This window comes from Opisthocomus hoazin, chromosome W (genome assembly GCF_030867145.1).
Source record: "Opisthocomus hoazin isolate bOpiHoa1 chromosome W, bOpiHoa1.hap1, whole genome shotgun sequence".
Taxonomy (NCBI): Eukaryota; Metazoa; Chordata; class Aves; order Opisthocomiformes; family Opisthocomidae; genus Opisthocomus; species Opisthocomus hoazin.
In genome coordinates this window covers 31223935-31241360 of record NC_134453.1, presented here as the reverse complement: position 1 = coordinate 31241360, position 17426 = coordinate 31223935, and the positions used below count along the sequence as shown (strand labels likewise).

Here is a 17426-nt window from a genome sequence, read left to right as displayed (position 1 = left end):
CAGTCACAATGGCAAACTGAAATTGTAAAATACTGCACAGACATTTTAGTTTCACTTTTTGTTAAGTAGCTATATTTACAAAGAAAAATGAAACAATACACAATTCTTTCTACCAGTTAGTAAGCATTTTATTGGAATGATCTACCCCCAATCACTACTACGCCAAAGACATACCTCTTAGAAGGAAAAAGGCTTCCTAATCCTTTTAAAGTCACAATGCATTTTCTAACACTTAAAGCAGTGTTTCACTGTGCTCTCTGAACCTAAGGACACAAGACTACTGAAGTTAAAATCTGATTCAGCAATTCAAACATTTTCTACAAACTAACTTGCACAAATTCAACACTTAAGATTCTCACAGAACATAAATGAAACAAATTTTCCTAAAATTAGTATTTTGAATTCTTTACATGTCAGTTTCACACTGACAGTTCTAAAGGCATTAATAAGAAGGGACAAAATGAGATTTTCTGAAGATCAACTGATATACTTTGAGAACATCTCAAACTTTAAAGCATATGTAACAATTTCTGAAGTCGCTTGCCTTATTAAAATAAACCAGAAAAATTTAACTTAGATATTGTTTTTTTGTAAAAGTTCTGCAATAAAAGGTTTTTAATTCTGTGGATTGATTTTTTCTTTATAATTTCCCATATTAAGGATATGGAATATTTACATGATAGCATTAAATGTGCTGTTGTCATTCATAATATTTATAAACCTAAGAATGCCATGTTCCACACAAGAAATTTGTAATGTGCTTCTGACATACTAAGTAACAATAAGCCACACTGTTAAGGAAGAACAGAAATTCCTCTTTAGAAGTATGTACATAAAATGACTTAAGGAAACAATCAACTTCTGAAGGTAATTCTGTTGACAGCACTACAGTTCAGTATTTGATCAATTTAAACTGAGAAACTAAGTCACTTTAAACTATTTCAGTATGACTTCTGAAAGTCAGCCTTTTTAGTAAGTTCAGTGAAATAATTCTAAACCCACTACTTTGTTCTTTCATATAGCAAATAAAACACAGGTAGCTTTTTTTGATCCAAACTGACAAATCCAGAATACACTATAATAGCCTTTACAGACTACCAGTAACTTTTAGAAAAGCATTACAGCCTACCAGTTAGGAACTGACTGCCCCTACACCTTACTGCACAGGTCACCAACAGCTCAGTTGCAGGTTTCATTTAAAGAACATTCTTCTGATTAGCCTGTTCTAATTATTTCAGAGCCTTTCACACAAGAAAGGTTAAATGATGGATTAAAACAAGCAAGGCCTACAAATTGTCAGTCATTATACTAGTTTTAATGACAACACTACAATCATCCTATCAGTGTAAAGAGGAAGACACAATATCAAGACAAGAAAATAGAGCTATCACAGAATGTTAGGGGTTGGAAGGGACCTCTGTAGGTCATCCAGTCCAACCCTCCTGCCAAAGCAGGGTCACCTACAGCAGGCTGCATCCAGGAGGGTTTTGAATATCTCCAGAGAAGGAGAATCCACAACCTCCCTGGGCATCCTGTTCCAGTGCCCCGTCACCCTCAGAGGGAAGAAGGTCTTCCTCATGTTCAGACGGAACTTCCTGTGCTTCAGTTTGTGCCTGTTGGCGGGCACCACTGAAAAGAGTCTGGCCCCATCCTCCTGACACCCACCCTTCAGATATTTATAAGCATTTATTAGGTCCCCTCGCAGCCTTCTCTTCTTCAGGCTGAACAAGCCCAGCTCCCTCAGCCTTTCCTCGTAGGAGAGATGCTCCAGTCCCCTCATCATCCTTGTAGCCCTCCGCTGGACTCTCTCCAGTAGCTCCTCCTCTTTCTTGAAGTGGGGAGCCCAGAACTGGATGCAGTACTCCAGATGGGGCCTCACCAGGGCAGAGTAGAGGGGAAGGAGAACCTCCCTCGACCTACTGGCCACACTCTTCTTGATGCACCCCAGGATCCCATTGGCCTTCTTGGCAATCAGGGCACACTGCTGGCTCATGGTCAACCTGTCATCCACCAGGACACCCAGGTCCCTCTCCGCAGAGCTGCTCTCCAGCAGGTCCACCCCAAGCCTGTACTGGTGCATGGGGTTGTTCCTCCCCAGGTGCAGGACCCTGCATTTGGCTTTGTTGAACCTCATCAGGTTCCTCTGCGCTCAACTCTCCAGCCCGTCCAGGTCACGCTGAATGGCAGCACAGCCTTCTGGTGTATCCACCACTCCTCCCAGTTTGGTGTCATCAGCAAACTTGCTGAGGGTACACTCTGTCCCTTCGTCCAGGTCGTTGATGAAGAAGTTAAACAAGACTGGGCCCAGTACTGACCCCTGGGGGACACCACTAGTTACAGGCCTCCAACTAGACTCAGTGTCACTGATGACAACCCCCTGAGCTCTGCCATTCAGCCAGTTCTCAATCCACCTCACTGACCACTCATCCAGCCCACACTTCCTAAGCTTCCCTATGAGGATGTTATGGGAGACAATGTCAAAAGCCTTATTGAAGTCAAGGAAGACAACATCCACGGCTCTCCCCTCATTTATATTTATTTTTTGTTGGTTTGTTGTTTTTCTTTCAGCATAAAGGCAAAAAGAGAAAAATCAGCATGCATACTCAGAGCACAGATTATGCAGTTTTCCTCATGAACCAGTTTAATTCCCTCTGCAAACCCTTAATTGTAAAGCACATGAGACTATTCTGTGAACAAATTAATTCTGAAAGGAAATATATCAGTTGAAGAGATTTTTTGGTACGTAATATTTTGATTTCTGTAATTCAGTTCAGAATTGCCAATATACATTTCAGCTGAAGTAGTATAATGGTTTTGGCAGTAACAAGTTGGATGAGGCAGGTCTGTTATTTAGATTCCCTAATTCTTATCACATCAATAGAATGGGTGGCCCTACGCAAGTCTTTTGTACACCCCCCTCCCCCCAAGACAGTCAATGTTAAAATATCTCCTAAATAACATGGGTGAATACAAAAATATACACCTGCTTTTAGTTTGTGTTGGACATTTTCACTTTCCTGAAGTATGAAAATTCAGCCACTCAAATTCCAACTCTGCATGAAAGTATCCTACAGACTTATCTGGAATATCAATTACTAAGAACTTTTTTTCCCTTAACACGAGGATTTAGTAGGAGTAGTAACATCTGACATCTGGGAAGAGATATTATAGTAAAGTATTTCCGAGAACACAAAAATTATTTACAACTGACAACCACAAAGAGCAACACATTTCAATGATGGATTTATCAGTTGACAGACCCCAAATCAAACACTTTTTTCCCTCCTCTCCAATATCCTCTAGAGCTTTTCTTCTATCCATAGATTTACTGTTATTTGCCTAGAAGTATACAGAAACAAGCAGTGTGGTATACAAACTGTGTATGGGTGTGTGTACATATTTATATCTAAAAAAATTACAAATTACATTTACTCTACAATGCTATGTTGATATAACTGTAGATTATTAAACAGAAGGTTGAAACAATCTGAAATTTGTACAAACTATCCCTTGTTGACAGGGTGTCTATACAAGTGACTTGTTGGCAATGGGTCTATAAATACTGTACCATTACTGTTAAAAGGAAAAAAAAAATGCTACCTAAAGTTCATCTGGCTTTCTTTCCCTTTTTAATATGAAAATATCTAGAAAAACAATGCACTGTATGCAGATGTTTTCAGTAAAAGCCAGCATAATAAAATACATTCTACCACCACCACATTTAAAACATCTCAGAAAGTAAAGCCAGAATAGAAACAGACCAGATCATATTCAGATAAATACAGGCCATCATACACTCAATGAATTCTAGGGATCAGATTATAAGATTTTATAATGATCCTGGAACTCAATGAAAAGGTTTTTAATCTTTTTGTAAATTTTTATATTTCAACATCAAATGAAGGTAGTACATTTCAGTTTATTTTTAATAACAATTTTAGCATAAGCAAATGGATAAATTACATGAGGATTTTCCCATACTGTAGAGCAAAAAAAGGTTTTCTGAGAAGGTGTGGAGACAAGAACTCCCTATTACAGCATAAAACTATGGAAGTCGATATAATTTAGGAGTTCAAAAAAAACTAAAAAACATTTTGGAAGAACAATTATTAACAGTAATATTCAATTGAGCAGCTATCCCAACATTACACACACACACCCCCACCCCCCCCCTTAGGTAATACTCCAAATGTTTCAGAACTAGGTAGGTAGCTTAACAAAAGATATTAACCTTTCAGAAGCCTTCTGAGTCAATAGTTTGAACAATTTTTGTCTAAACTACCTTTCAGCACGTCCTTAGCTTAGCTCCGCTGAAGTTAGACACAGTATTTCAGGTGAAACATGAGGTCCATGATCTTGAAGCATTAGTGTAGTTTCATGAGAACACGTGTAAATGGTAACCCTCAAAGACTGCATTTAAAGTTCATTAAAAAAAAAAAAAAAAGATAGACAGAAATCCTGGAAGTACTATTTCTGATGTTTCCTGCCATACTTGTTCTTCCCCTTGAACTAGCAAGACATAGTTGTTACTGAGACAAAGAGTACAGATTGTTCTCTATTTCCACTGGATTTTCCTCATGATGTACACTGTTAAAGCACTCAGTTTCTCAATTTAACATTTAAGGGGGCTTATTTTTGCATTAGATATATTTTGAAATAATCACAGATTAAGTGTATACTTAACTCGGGTAGCAGTAAAGGCAGCCGTAAGAACCCCATTAGATTCAGTATTATAAAATAGTATTTTAATGAACTTGCTTAGTATTTTAAGTTTCAGGGACTCAATGACCACAGCTGCTAACTTCTGAAGAGTATCATCTCACAAGACTGATTTTCAGAACTGACATACTACATTTGAAAACTGTAATGACAATACCAGTAGAGGGAGCATGAAAGCATAGGATTCTCCCCCCCATCACAAAGCATTATTTCTGTTTCAAAAATTTTATTGTAGTTAAAGTATAAAAACATTATTTCCTCAGAAAGATTACAGAATAGTTTTTAGCCTAGTCTATAGCACCCTTATGCTTACATAGATGGTTACTGTGGGAGATAAAAGGCACAGAAGTCAAGCATATTCTTATCTGCATTAAGGAACCATCTGTCAATAGACTTAAACAAAAAAGCCAAGTAGGATTTTTCCACCTTCTATGGAAAAAAAAAACCCTGCAAACAAAAAACCCAAAAGCAGAATTATTACATTTGACACTGTGATCCTGGACAACTGTTGTAAATTACAGGAACACCACACTATATCCAGTTCAAGGACCAAGAGTTTGGAGATATTTCACTAGTATCTGCACCTTCAAAAGCTTTGTATTACTGGGAGAGAGATCAATTTTGAAATTAATTCTAAGCACCCTACAGTGAAAGGTAGAGTGTCTCAAACATTCACAGAAGTATACATCCCTTTCTTAAAATAAATAAAATCCGCATACAAAAACAACCATAAAATGTGAGATTTCCCAAATGTTTTCCAACTCAAGAACACTAGTGCCACATGACTGAAATTGACTACCAAAGTTTACCTGCCTAGAAATTAAGCACCGAAGGAAGTAAATTTTTCCAGAGATATCAAAAAATACTTTTTTGAAAGTTTAGGTATCTAGAATTGAACCTCTACTTCTTAGAGGCACACCAAGAAGGAATTTTTTCATGCACTTCTAAATCCTACTACAACCAAAGGATTATTTCAGACATTCTAGTAATCTACAAACTAATACAAAGTCACCTAATCTACGTCTGACTAAGTTTCTTTCTTTGGCTGAAGTTTTCCTAGAAGTTCACTCCAAGTAGCTTAAAGCATACATCTACAGTGAGTCTAAATGGCTGATCTTGGGCATTCAAAAGCAATTGCAAACAAGGACTTCCAAATTTAAATATTAAGTAGCTTCCAGAATAAACAGAGCCATGGACAGACTCACAGCACTATTTTCTCCCAATACCAAAGGATTCTTCTGTGCCTTCTTCAGAAGCATTTCCCACCTGCTATGTCATCTACCCTAGCATGCTGTATTAACTCGGAAAGAGGACATCGTTTTTAATTCTTAACCTTGGAGCAATCCAGATTTTGACCAGCTCCTAGACGCTGGTGTTTCCATTCTGTTAGAGGAAGCATATTTCTTCAAAGCTTTAGAATCAGTGGTCCCTTCCCTCCTTCCACCTGGTGATCTCTCATTTACAATTAAATTTCTGAACTACTGCCAAACTATTTCCTTTGTACATTAAACCAGAGAAATTTTTTTTCATTACAGCACATAAAACCCAACAGCTCAAAATTTTTTGAGGGAGTTTTGGGGTGGTTTTTTGGTTTTCCTTTTTTTTTGGGGTGGGAGTGTGTGGTGTTTTGTTTTTTTTTTAATCTTATATTACTAACCAGTTTTAAGAAAAAAGAAAAGAGTCACTGTATAGGAGAATGGTTTTTTCTGTTTTGTTTTTTAATTTGATTCCATTTTGAAATGAATAATTTTACCAACAAGTTCTGCAAATGGACTAAAATTAGTTAATACTGTTGAGAAGCTGTCCTGCCCAGTAATCTCAAAATCACTTTATAAGCCCTAACCCCACCAGCCTTTCTCCCCTTGATAAGTGAATATGCACCAGAACAGTTGTTTTTCCTCACTGTTCAGCAGCCAACACTTATGAAAAGAATCAATGAAAACAAATACTGATCAGAACAAATTTTAAGCACATGTATCCTCCATGCATACACAACTGTTTACAGCAAAAGAGAAAGAACTATACCAGTAATTCAGGTGAGCAGTTTACCTTATGAATCTGAAAGGTGAAACATGCTCTAAAACCACAAAGAACTTTATCTAGTACAGCTGAAAACAAGTTAAAATATTAGTAACAAATATGACAGATAAGCACTTTAAATACATTAAGCAATTTAGAGTTTCAAGGTATACAGAATGAATAGAATCACCAATATTTCTAGAGAAAGAGCAAATGAGTTTTCCTATTTTACAGTTAAACCCAGTAAATTAATTAAGACTATCAGGAGTAGATCGCCAGAAAGTAAATCCATTCCTGTTCCAAATACACAGTGATTTGGGGGGGAACACAGACACCGTTTCCCTTCTGTGGGGAGGGAATCCATATATCCTTCTTTCAGACCTGCTTACCACTCATTGCTTTGCTAAAACAGTATATATGTAAGCATATGACTAACTAGGCATTAGTTTCTTCCCTGTTCTCTGCAGCTCAAGTTTTCAGAGGAGAAATGATTCCTTTAGTGTTTTCTCATTCCCAGTAGTATCTTTCTTCAAGTTTGAGACATGACTTTTTTCCTCTACATAGCGAGCAACCTGCAACAAGAGCTACTGGCATTAAAAATGCTTCAGACATTATCAATATCCTTCTAGAGGCAGAATGTTCCAGCTGCAAACAATACACTGAACATCTGGCCAGATTTTCCAGAAACTCAATGTCTGCCTCTCATGCTGTTTTTATAGGTTCTAAGCATTTAAAATTAAACTTCAGTTTTTCCTACAAGCATAGCTATTTCTAGAAGATCTTCAGAAGCAGCACAAGTAGCTAGCTCCACTACCAATGCATTGCTTTTTCTTTTTAAGAAAATGAAAAATTATTGTAATTCAGCCTTGGGCATGTGAGTTGCACCTCCTTGTAAAACAGTCACACATAAGGTTGAATCTTGCCTATCCTCTATAACAGAGGCTAACTTTTCCACCTACTAATGTCAAAGCTGAAAAGTCCTCTGGACCGTCTGTTTTAACACCTTGTACAATCATATCTTTTAAGAACTAAAACTCCTAGGTTCTATCACATGTAAGATCTGTCCATCTGAAGAGCTTGAATCAAGTTCCATAGCCAATGGAAATACTGGCTGAGTTTTCCCACTAATCCAGTATAATTGTTAAGCAGGAAAAGTTAACACTGGGATTTAATGTAATCTTGTTTCTGTGAGAAGTTAAAGGGATGTTTTCTCTCTCTATTTATAAAGTTATGGATGAACTCAGCATATGTCTCTCCCGTAGTGACATAAAAAAGGTGAAAAAGATTTGGTAGAAAAGAAACCTCTCCTTTCTATTCCCTTAATTTCCCAGGACACTGGCAATTAAGTTACGACTTCGCTAACAAGTTGATGAATTTTATTTCTTCCATTGGGAGCCTTAACACTTAATTTTGCTAAGACAGTCCAATCCCCTAATGAAATATGCTAATCCTGGCCCTCAGAAGCAAGAGGAATTTATCACACTGTTCAATTCTCTTCACACAGCTTAAGAAAAACGTTGTCCTTTATCATTTCTTAAAAATGGTTATGCAAAACAATATGCTTTAACTAAACTCTCAAGTATATTTGAGTTTTATCAGCATTTTCTTTTACTAATATTTCTGGAAAAAGCAGAGAAGAGTGATCATGATACTGCTGGTGCTTTTTAAGAAATGGAGGAGAAATGCACAAAGACAAAGAACTGGCTCTGAAACTAATGCATATTTGCACATCCATGAAAATAAATGAGAAGCAGAAGATCTTAAAGTATTTAAGAGGACAAATAACTGTTTCAAGTTATTTGGTAAAAAGTTATATACTGGACTACAGAAAAATGTACTTTCAGAGAACACCTGCATGAGTTTGTGAGTATATGAACAGGTTTTGCTCAGAAATTAGCAAAACTGGTTTAAGCCAAGGAATTTCTTTTAACTGAGCTGTCAAAACCAACCTGTAGCTCCAGAATTCACACTGTATTCAATGCTCACCCCCCCCTTGCTAGAGTGTTTTTTCAGAACGCAAGATACCTAGCATCTTGGGAAAACAACACTCCCACTGTGAACTGGAACAGTATTTGATAGCATTTACCAACACCTAGAAGTAATTTACAGATCTGAGAATTCAGCAAAGAAGGTAATTTCATTATGTTATTGTACTTCAAAAGATTATATAACTGGAAGGACTGCCTGTGAACAGTCTTTGGCTTTGAGGAATTGCCTCTACAGACAAGCAAAATGCGTACTTTAAACATTTAATTCCTCTTGTCCTGTATTAGCAGAGAGGTGAAAAATTATGGCAAGAAGGAAGTCAAGACTCTAAGAATGAAGACAATCTTCGAATCTTTTTTTTTCCCCACCATACCTTGTCTATCCTACAAAAAATGTGCATTAATTTCTTTCTTTGATAATGAACTTTTATTTTAAAAAACCTGCTTCTAAATTATTTTATTTATTGTACATGCAGCACAAATGGAAAAGAAATGGGAAAGTATGTTCATCAAGACAGGACTTCAGATTGAGAACTTTCATCAGCGACAAAAGGTAGATCCCCCTCCTCTTAGTTTGAAAATTTTTGCAGAAAGCTTTATGTTTGACCTGAACTAGATTCAGCAACATAAACACTTAATTATGTCTTCCATTTCCTGAGATTTTGTATAAGTAAGTATTGGTAATAACAAAAAAAGTCCTTTTTTTTCTTTTGGAAATACACATTCTTATTTGCAGGGAGACAGATTAAATTATCTTCTAGTACTTCAAATAAGGTTGAGTCTACTGAAGTGCAGGGAAAGGGAGAAAATGGAAACCCAGAAAGGGAAAAAGTCAGGATCTCAGAAAACAGGGTATCCCTCCCCTTATAAACAGGTGAGGCTTTCTGGAAGTCTATCCTATAGACATAGAGCACTGCCCTGTGCCTGTTACAGCTAGTTTCAGCCTGCTCAGCAACAGATCCAACACAGGCCAAAGCTGAGCCAATCAGCAAAGCTGGTGGCACCTCTGTGAAAACAACTAAAAATGGGAGAAGATACCAAAGGGAGAGGGGAGAAGGGAACAAAAAAAAGTGAAAAACCAAGGGAACACCAAGGTCAGAATAGAAAGAGCTCCATGGCAGAGCAAATATTCCTGAAAGGACTACAGCCTGTAGAGAACCCATGCCAGAACAGAGGAAAAAGTGAGAAGGAATGAGCAGCAGAGAGAAGCTGCTATATGCTGACCATAACAACCCCCTCCCCACACACACACACTGCATCACTGAAGGGACTGAGTGTAACTTGCAGACACAACAAAGGGCAATGGGAAGAGTTCAGAGTGAAGCCGAGTCTGGGAAAAGTGGGAGGAAAAGTGTTTTCCCTAAGTGTGTTCCCCATAAGTCTTTTAATGTTTGCTTTGTTTCTGTTGCCAAATACTTGAACCAGTAATTTTTATATTTATTTATATATACATATAAATAGGCAGTAAATTAAATTCCCCAAGTTAAGTCTGTGTTGCCCATGACAGTTAATTGGTAAGTAATCTCCCTGTCTTTATCTAGACCCACAAGCTTTCTTGCTCCTGTTCTTCCTATTTTCTCCCTCCATCCTGCTGGGGAAGGGGGTGAAAGAGCAGCTGGGAGAGAGAATTTCAATTAATTTAGTTTATTGTCAATTAAAAACTTCTAATTACCAATTCTGTTACTGAAACAAACAAAAAACCCCCCACCACACTCACTCTCAGAAATCACACAATCACAAAATGGGACCTCTGGAAGTCATCCAGTTCAATACCCCTGCTCAAGCAAGGCCACCTTGAGCTGGTGGTCCAGGACAATGTCCAGATGGATTTTGAATAACTTCAAGGAGGGAGACTCCACAACCTCCCTGGGCAACCTGTTCCAGTGCTCGGTCACCCTCACAGTAAAAAAACGTTTCCTGATGTTCAGACTGTCACTGGGCACCACTGAAAATAGCCTGGCTCTGTCCTCTTTTCACCCTCCCTGCAGGTATTTATATACATTGATAAGATCCCCCCCGAGTCTTCTCTTCTCTAGGCTAAACAGTCCCAGCTCTCTCAGCCTTTCCTCATAGGAGAGATGCTCTAGTCCCTTCATCATCTTCATGGCCCTTCACTGGACTCTCTCCAGTTGTTCCATGTCTCTCTTGTACTGAGGAGCCCAGAACTGGACATGGTACTCCACATGTGGCCTCACCAGTGCCAAATATAAGGGAAGGATGACCTCCCTCGATCTGCTAGCAATGCTTTGCCTAATGCACCCCAGGATACCATTAGCCTTCTTTGCCACAAGGGCACGTTGCTGGCTCATGTTCAACCTACTGTCCACCAGGACTCCCAGGTCCTTTTCTGCAAAGCTGCTTTCCAGCCAATTGGCCCCCAGCATGTACTGGTGCATGGTGTTGTTCTTCCTCATGTGCAGGACTTGGCACTTCCCCTTAGCGAACTGCATGAGGTTCCTGTCAGCCCATTTCTCCTGCCTGTCCAGGTCCCTCTGGGTGGCAGCACAACCTTCTGGTGTATCAGTCACTCCTCCCTCTGCCCCATCATCCAGATCATTAACGAAGATGTTAAACAGGACTGGACCCAGTATTGACCCCTGAAGCACACCACTAGTTACTCGCCTTCAACTAGACTTCATGTCACTTTTCACCACCCTCCGGGCCCAGCCATTCAGCCAATTTTCAGTCCACCTCATCATCCCTTGCCTCTGCAAAACCTCTCCTTCCCCCGTTTGTTCTCCAATCCCACCACCACACATAAAACAGTCTTAGATGGGGCAACAGGCAGCACAGCAAATCGGGGTCAGTGTGTAGTAGTTCTTCCACTGGTAGTAGTCCCTTTAGAGTCAGAACTCTCAGCCTCTGCTCAGGCTACCACTCGAGCTCCTGTTCTCCTGTTCCAGCATGGTCTTCTGCCTCCTCTTTCCTCTGCTCTGGTGTTATTTCTTTTCTTCCTTTTTTTCAGCATTTACCATGCTTTCTAAGTTTTGTTTTCACAGAGATGCCACAAAGTTCACTGACTGGCCCATCTTTAGCCTGCAATGGAGTTGTTGCTGAGCTGGCTGGAACCAACTGTAGCCAGTACAGGCCAGTCAACAACTTTCTCACACAGAGGTCACTCCTGCAGCCCTGCCATGCCTCCCTCCAACCTTGCCAATTATGCCCAATACAAAACATCACAAGGGAACTATTCCAGAACATGCTTTCTTCTATGCTGCTGGGAGCTTCCAGATTTAAAAAAAAAAAAAAAGAAAAAAAAATATATATATATATCAATCAACAGCAAGCATGAAATTATACAGTGGAGCTAAGCTACCTTTTCTGAACACACTAGGGAAGAATTTTTCCTAAAAAAAATACATACTAAACTAGGAAAATAATTTTTTTGCAACAGAAATCGTTATTTAATCTTAACACATACCAGACCAGAAGTCTGATGTCCAATATGTCTTTCAGTTGTGCTTCTTAGGGTAAGAGGTCATGATTTGGTAAAGTTCATTTCTACATTTAAATGTGATTAATACAGGTTCAGAAAAAAAAAGTAATTCATATTTTTTGAAAGGGGGGATTAAGTTAAGGTGTAGATAGGTGAAATTTTTTTACAGAAATCAGCATAATGGCAGCTTAGTGTGCTTTAGAACAAGTCAATGAATGTTACTGAAAAAGTCAAGCTTACTTCTTCATTTTACAAGTGACTGACAATATCTAGGCAAAGTAATATCATCTTAAGCAGCAGCACCAGTGGTAGACATCAGCTTGCTAGGTAACGTTATACTTCACAACCCAGTCAGCATAGTAATCTTAAAACAGAATAGTTACCCATTCTCCCAATATTCATTACTTGTTCTAACCTAATAGTAATTTGGGGAAAACAAAAAAATTCACCAAGCAATACAGTGGATAGAATTAAAAAGTCTTTGAGGGACACATTCAGAGGGAATTGTCATCTTAACAGGCTACATCCAAAGTTACATAGGGAACTTGGGATTCAGGACTACCTCTGAACCACTAGGAAGACTCTGAAAACAGGATGAGAGATCAACCAGTGACATTACACAGCAGCACACTTTATTGGAGCACTTTCATCCTAAAGCATTTCCAAACTTGCAGATACAAGCAGTCTCAAACTTAAGCAGACAGACAGTATCAGAGTTCTGGGGAGCCTAAATCAAACAAACCAAAAACTCCAAAAAGGAACATTAAGACTAGCCAGGTTACCACACACAGCTGATCACTCCCAGGAAACGGAACTGCAGAGATTGAATCCAAGGCACTTTAATTGAAGTAGCTGGCACTGTTAGTACAAGGGGACTATCAGCTACAACATGGTCAAAGAATAGGATCTGCATACAGCTATGCCAGAAGAAGTGACAGTGAAAATAGATTACTTAAAGATGGCAAGTGGACTCAACAATTGGTCACAATTATAAAAATGTTCTTACTATAAATGGCTACTGTAAGTTATCCATATAAAAACAACTGGAATATTATTGGTAAACAAAGAGATAAAGTTCTCCTTTGTTCAAACTATCACCTAAAATTGAAGGTCTAAAGTTCAGCAGCTCATCTGCATGTTAAACTGTTGAAATCCATAGGACTACTCTTAAAATTAAGAGCTACTCTCACCACTATTTGGAGGTGCAGACCTTGAATAGCACATAAGAGCACTCAACAATGATATTAAAAAGAAAAAAAAATGACACTAAAAGCTAACCTAGCTAACCTTAGCAAAGACGACTATAAAACCCTACCTGTAAATGTTTACAGTATACTGTCAGTAACTCTTATGATGGGATTTTCTTGGAGATCTATCTGTAAAATAAAAGATAATTTAACAACACATCTCAACCACCTTGCAATAACTGCAAATACTAGAATGCAATTAGATAACATTTAAATCTAATATAGTCACCACAGTTAATGACAACAAATTGCAATAGTTCCACAACCTGCTGAAATACATACAACAAAATTTCCAAGCAAGTCAAACAAGACTTCACATAATGTGGATTTACAGCAGTTTTACAACATACATTACACAAAAGAAATATAAAAAGGCAATCTCCAACTGTAGAAACATTCTCCTCAACCTCTCTCATAGCCAAATCAACTCCTAAATTCTGCATGCCATCACCAAATTCACATTTTAGATTAAGACAAAGTTAAATCCAACCACTGTTACATGGTGAAAACAGTACTAAGTACTGTATATTATTCAATTAAATAATTGCACAGTTACTTGAAAATTACTTTAGTGATCCCAGGCCCATTTTTCACTGTTCATAGATAAAATACAAATTAGTTAACTAATTAACAAATTAGTTAACAATAGTTAAGAGTAACTGAGTGTTGCACAAATCCACTGACATAGCAAGTTACAGACTTGCTCAGACTTTTCCATCTAGAAATATTACAGTTGGCTTGGGAGCCATGATGTGAATACACATTCCAAAATGCAACTTGGATGACTCCACTCAAGTTTTACATTGTGGTAAACTCAATACTATAATTTATTTTCTCCTCCAGTTAATCAACAATTGTTAATGGGGATAGAAAAAGTGGGAGAAAAACATAGATTAAAGAAATTATTAATATACGATACTTAATTCTAGCATTAAAATGCAGTAACTACTTCTATCTCAATAAAAACTATGATTATGCTATGCCAGTGCTTCTCCACTAGAAGCTTCCAAAGCAAAGAGTTAGGACATTACTTCAGGGCACTGCTCTGATAGAAGTCATGGCTATCAATGTGTACATGCTTTGAATAAAGACTGTGCTTTTTAATACGATCTTTAAAAAATAAAACATTTACTATGAGTTCCAGCAACACATGTTTAGAAAGCAATAGAAAGCATCACATCCTTTTCACCTTGAGCATTCATCCTTAAATTAAAACCTAGATACACTGTTCCCCAGCAGGTAATTTTAGATATGGCCAAGAAATTCAAATGTTATTTTGGCTTTATGTCATTTCAAAAAAACCAACAACAAAAAAAACCCAAAAAACAAAGCAAACAAAAAAACAACACACACCACCACAACAATAAAATATAAGCTATTTTCATTGAAGCCAGAAGGGGGTACTCTGAATAACTGATGTTGGAAGGTGCTAAACTGAACATTTGCCTTGTGTTAGGAAAGGTCAGAAATATGCTATCATGTAGTTCAGTATCGCACTTCAGTTCATGATGCCATACCTTTTCTTTTTTAAGAAAAAGTGCTCCTTTTAACAACAAAAAAAACCCGCTTCCCTTTGTGCCATTGTCATCACAAGGGCAAATTAATCTGTGACAGAAAACTTGCAACACAGAGACACGGCAAGTGTTAATTCCAGTTTTATATCCTGTGATCTGTGAGCTATTTAAGATACTCACAAGGAGATACAGAGAAAGCAAAAAATAAACCAAAAAACTATACTATAGTTTTTCACTACACAATGCCTATTCTAACATAACTAGCTCAGGTCTTTTTAAAAAGATTGTGCCGAGTTGATACCTTATACTGAACTACATCCTAAAATGAAAGAAACGGCACTAGATCATTTTGCAAGCATAATACAGTATTTTATCTCCAACAGCACTGGAGCACCAGCCCCCTCCCCCAAAGAGATACGCGCATTCCAATCAAGCCTCTCTCAGCAGGGCTCAGCCAATTCTCCCCCTCCCTCCAGGCCTTGCTAGGTTCCCAAACCCCCTCTGATTTTAGGTTTCATTTTGTTGTAAGCGGCAAAACGAAAGAAAGCCTCCAAAGCGAGGATCCTTACCCTTGAAATCCCGCCATGCGCCCAATAAGGAGGGTGAATTGTTTTTCCTTTTTTTTTTTAATGGGAGATGAAGGGGAAGAAACAAAAGCCTAAATGGAGGAGAGGCTAAGCGGTAGAGACAGAGGGAGAAAGAGGAGAGCCCGGCGAAGGAGCAGGGCGAGCGTCAGCCATGTTGTGTGTGTTGGTGCAGTATTTACAAACCTGCAGCTGCAACAGCGTTTTGAGTCTGGGAGAGAAGGGAAAGAAGGGAGGGGGAAAGAAAGGAGATGAGGGAGGAGAGAGAGGGAATCAAGGGAGGAGGGGAAAGCGGCGGCAGCAGCAGACAAAGGAACCCAGCAGAGCGCGCGCATACACACACACTTTCTGGGCGTCCCACATAGCGGCAGTAGCGTGTGCCTTTGGCTACTAGGGCGCGGCCGAGCCCCGCCACCACCCTCACATCCCCTTCATCCTATTTTCTCGTGGGGGGAGCGGACGGATGACAGGGCAGAGGCATGCCTCCCCCAACGTGTGCACTATCGACAAAGAGGCTCATCTGCCGGGAGCCCCTCAGTGGGCCCCAGCTCACAGTACAATAGCTCCACAGAGAGAAAGGGGGAATGTGCAGCTGCGACCCCTCCCCTCCAGCAAGGGGTGGTGTATGTGGGGTGGTAAATACCGAGAGAGGCCGTGCCAAAGGAAGACAGTAGTAGCCCGGAAGAGTGGGGGTTGCCAAGGAGCCGAGGCACTACGTGGGAAGGGAAAATAAAAATGGCAACACGAGCCCGAGGGCCCCCACTCTCGCCCGCCTCCCGCGGCTTCCGGACGGGCCGCTGAGGCAGACAGTAAAAAAGAGAGGTTAACACAGACGGAACGCTGCAAGTACATAAATAACGTCAGCCTCGGGGGAGGGGAGGGAAAGCTAGGAGCAGCGGCTCCAAGCTCATCCCACAGCGACTCCCCCCGGCTATACCCAGTACTAGGCTAGGCTAAGCTAGGCCAAGGGCGGCGCGACGGGCTGCGCTTTCCTGTCCGCCCCCCCACCCCGTATTCGCTACTCACCTGCTGGGGGGATGGGCGCCTGGGAGTGCCAGAAGGACAGCCTAGGAGCGTTAGCGGTGCAACCGCAGCAGTCCTCCTCTCTCGCTATGCCACTCAAATTCTCTGCGGCAGCAGTAGGGACAGCTGCTCCCCTTGTCTCGTTTGTCCCACTCCGTCGTCACTACTGCTGCCTCCTGTTCGCCTCTGCCACATTTGGATCCTCCTCTATGTACGCGAACTCCACCGCCAGGATAGAAGCCTCCTCACCTTCCTGCCAAATAGTGAGCTACCCGCATCGAGACATTCAAAACACAGGGCCGGACATCGCCCTCCTCCCCTCCACCAACGCGCAGGCGCACTGCAAATTCCGAACTGCGACAGGAGCGCAGGAAGCAATGCTCCACCCAGTCTGCCACTACTCGTTAGCGCGCAGGCGTGTCCGTAGCTGCTGCCGCTTCCGCTCCTCCTTCTCCATTGTCGTCTCCCGGCACTCCGTCGGCGGTCGTAGCGGAGGGTGGTGTGGGCTTGTCTACAAATGGCTGTCTATTGGCCCTTCTCTAAACGCAGACCATTAGGCCCTGGGGCGGTGGATGTCTGTCTTTCCCCTCCCGACCATCCGCCCGCCCATCGCGGTTGGTCCAGCGCTATCTCGCGAGGTGGCCATAGTGCTTTATGGCAGCGGTATTGCTTCCCTAAACAGGCCTTAGAGCCAGCGGCTCCCCACTGTCCCCTCGCCATCGTAGGAAAGAAAATGTGTAAGCCCTCATAAGAAAGAAAAATCAGCAGTGTATATCCTGTGTTACAAATTCGGCCTGTGCCAACTGAGGACAGAAGCTAGGACGCAAAGCATAGAATTACAAAGGTAAATATTTATTCATGTGCATGAGGTGTCTCAGCCACACTGGGTGTGCCCAAGG

At 40.3% G+C, this 17426-nt stretch overlaps 1 protein-coding gene across 4 annotated transcripts in view; it reads right to left on the bottom strand.

Moving 5' to 3' along the window:
• The window catches only part of LOC142365634 (spindlin-Z), a 96596-nt gene extending 79701 nt beyond the window's left edge, over positions 1-16895 (bottom strand). For 2 of the 4 annotated variants that reach the window (XM_075446617.1, XM_075446621.1), the window contains exon 1: positions 16531-16895. The gene's annotated coding sequence lies outside the window, so the exon portion shown is untranslated. Of the gene's footprint in view, positions 1-13474; positions 13536-15489; positions 15738-16530 lie in introns of those variants that run through there. The other 2 variants (XM_075446618.1, XM_075446620.1) reach the window with 2 other exon arrangements.
• Positions 16896-17426: the final 531 nt, after the last annotated feature.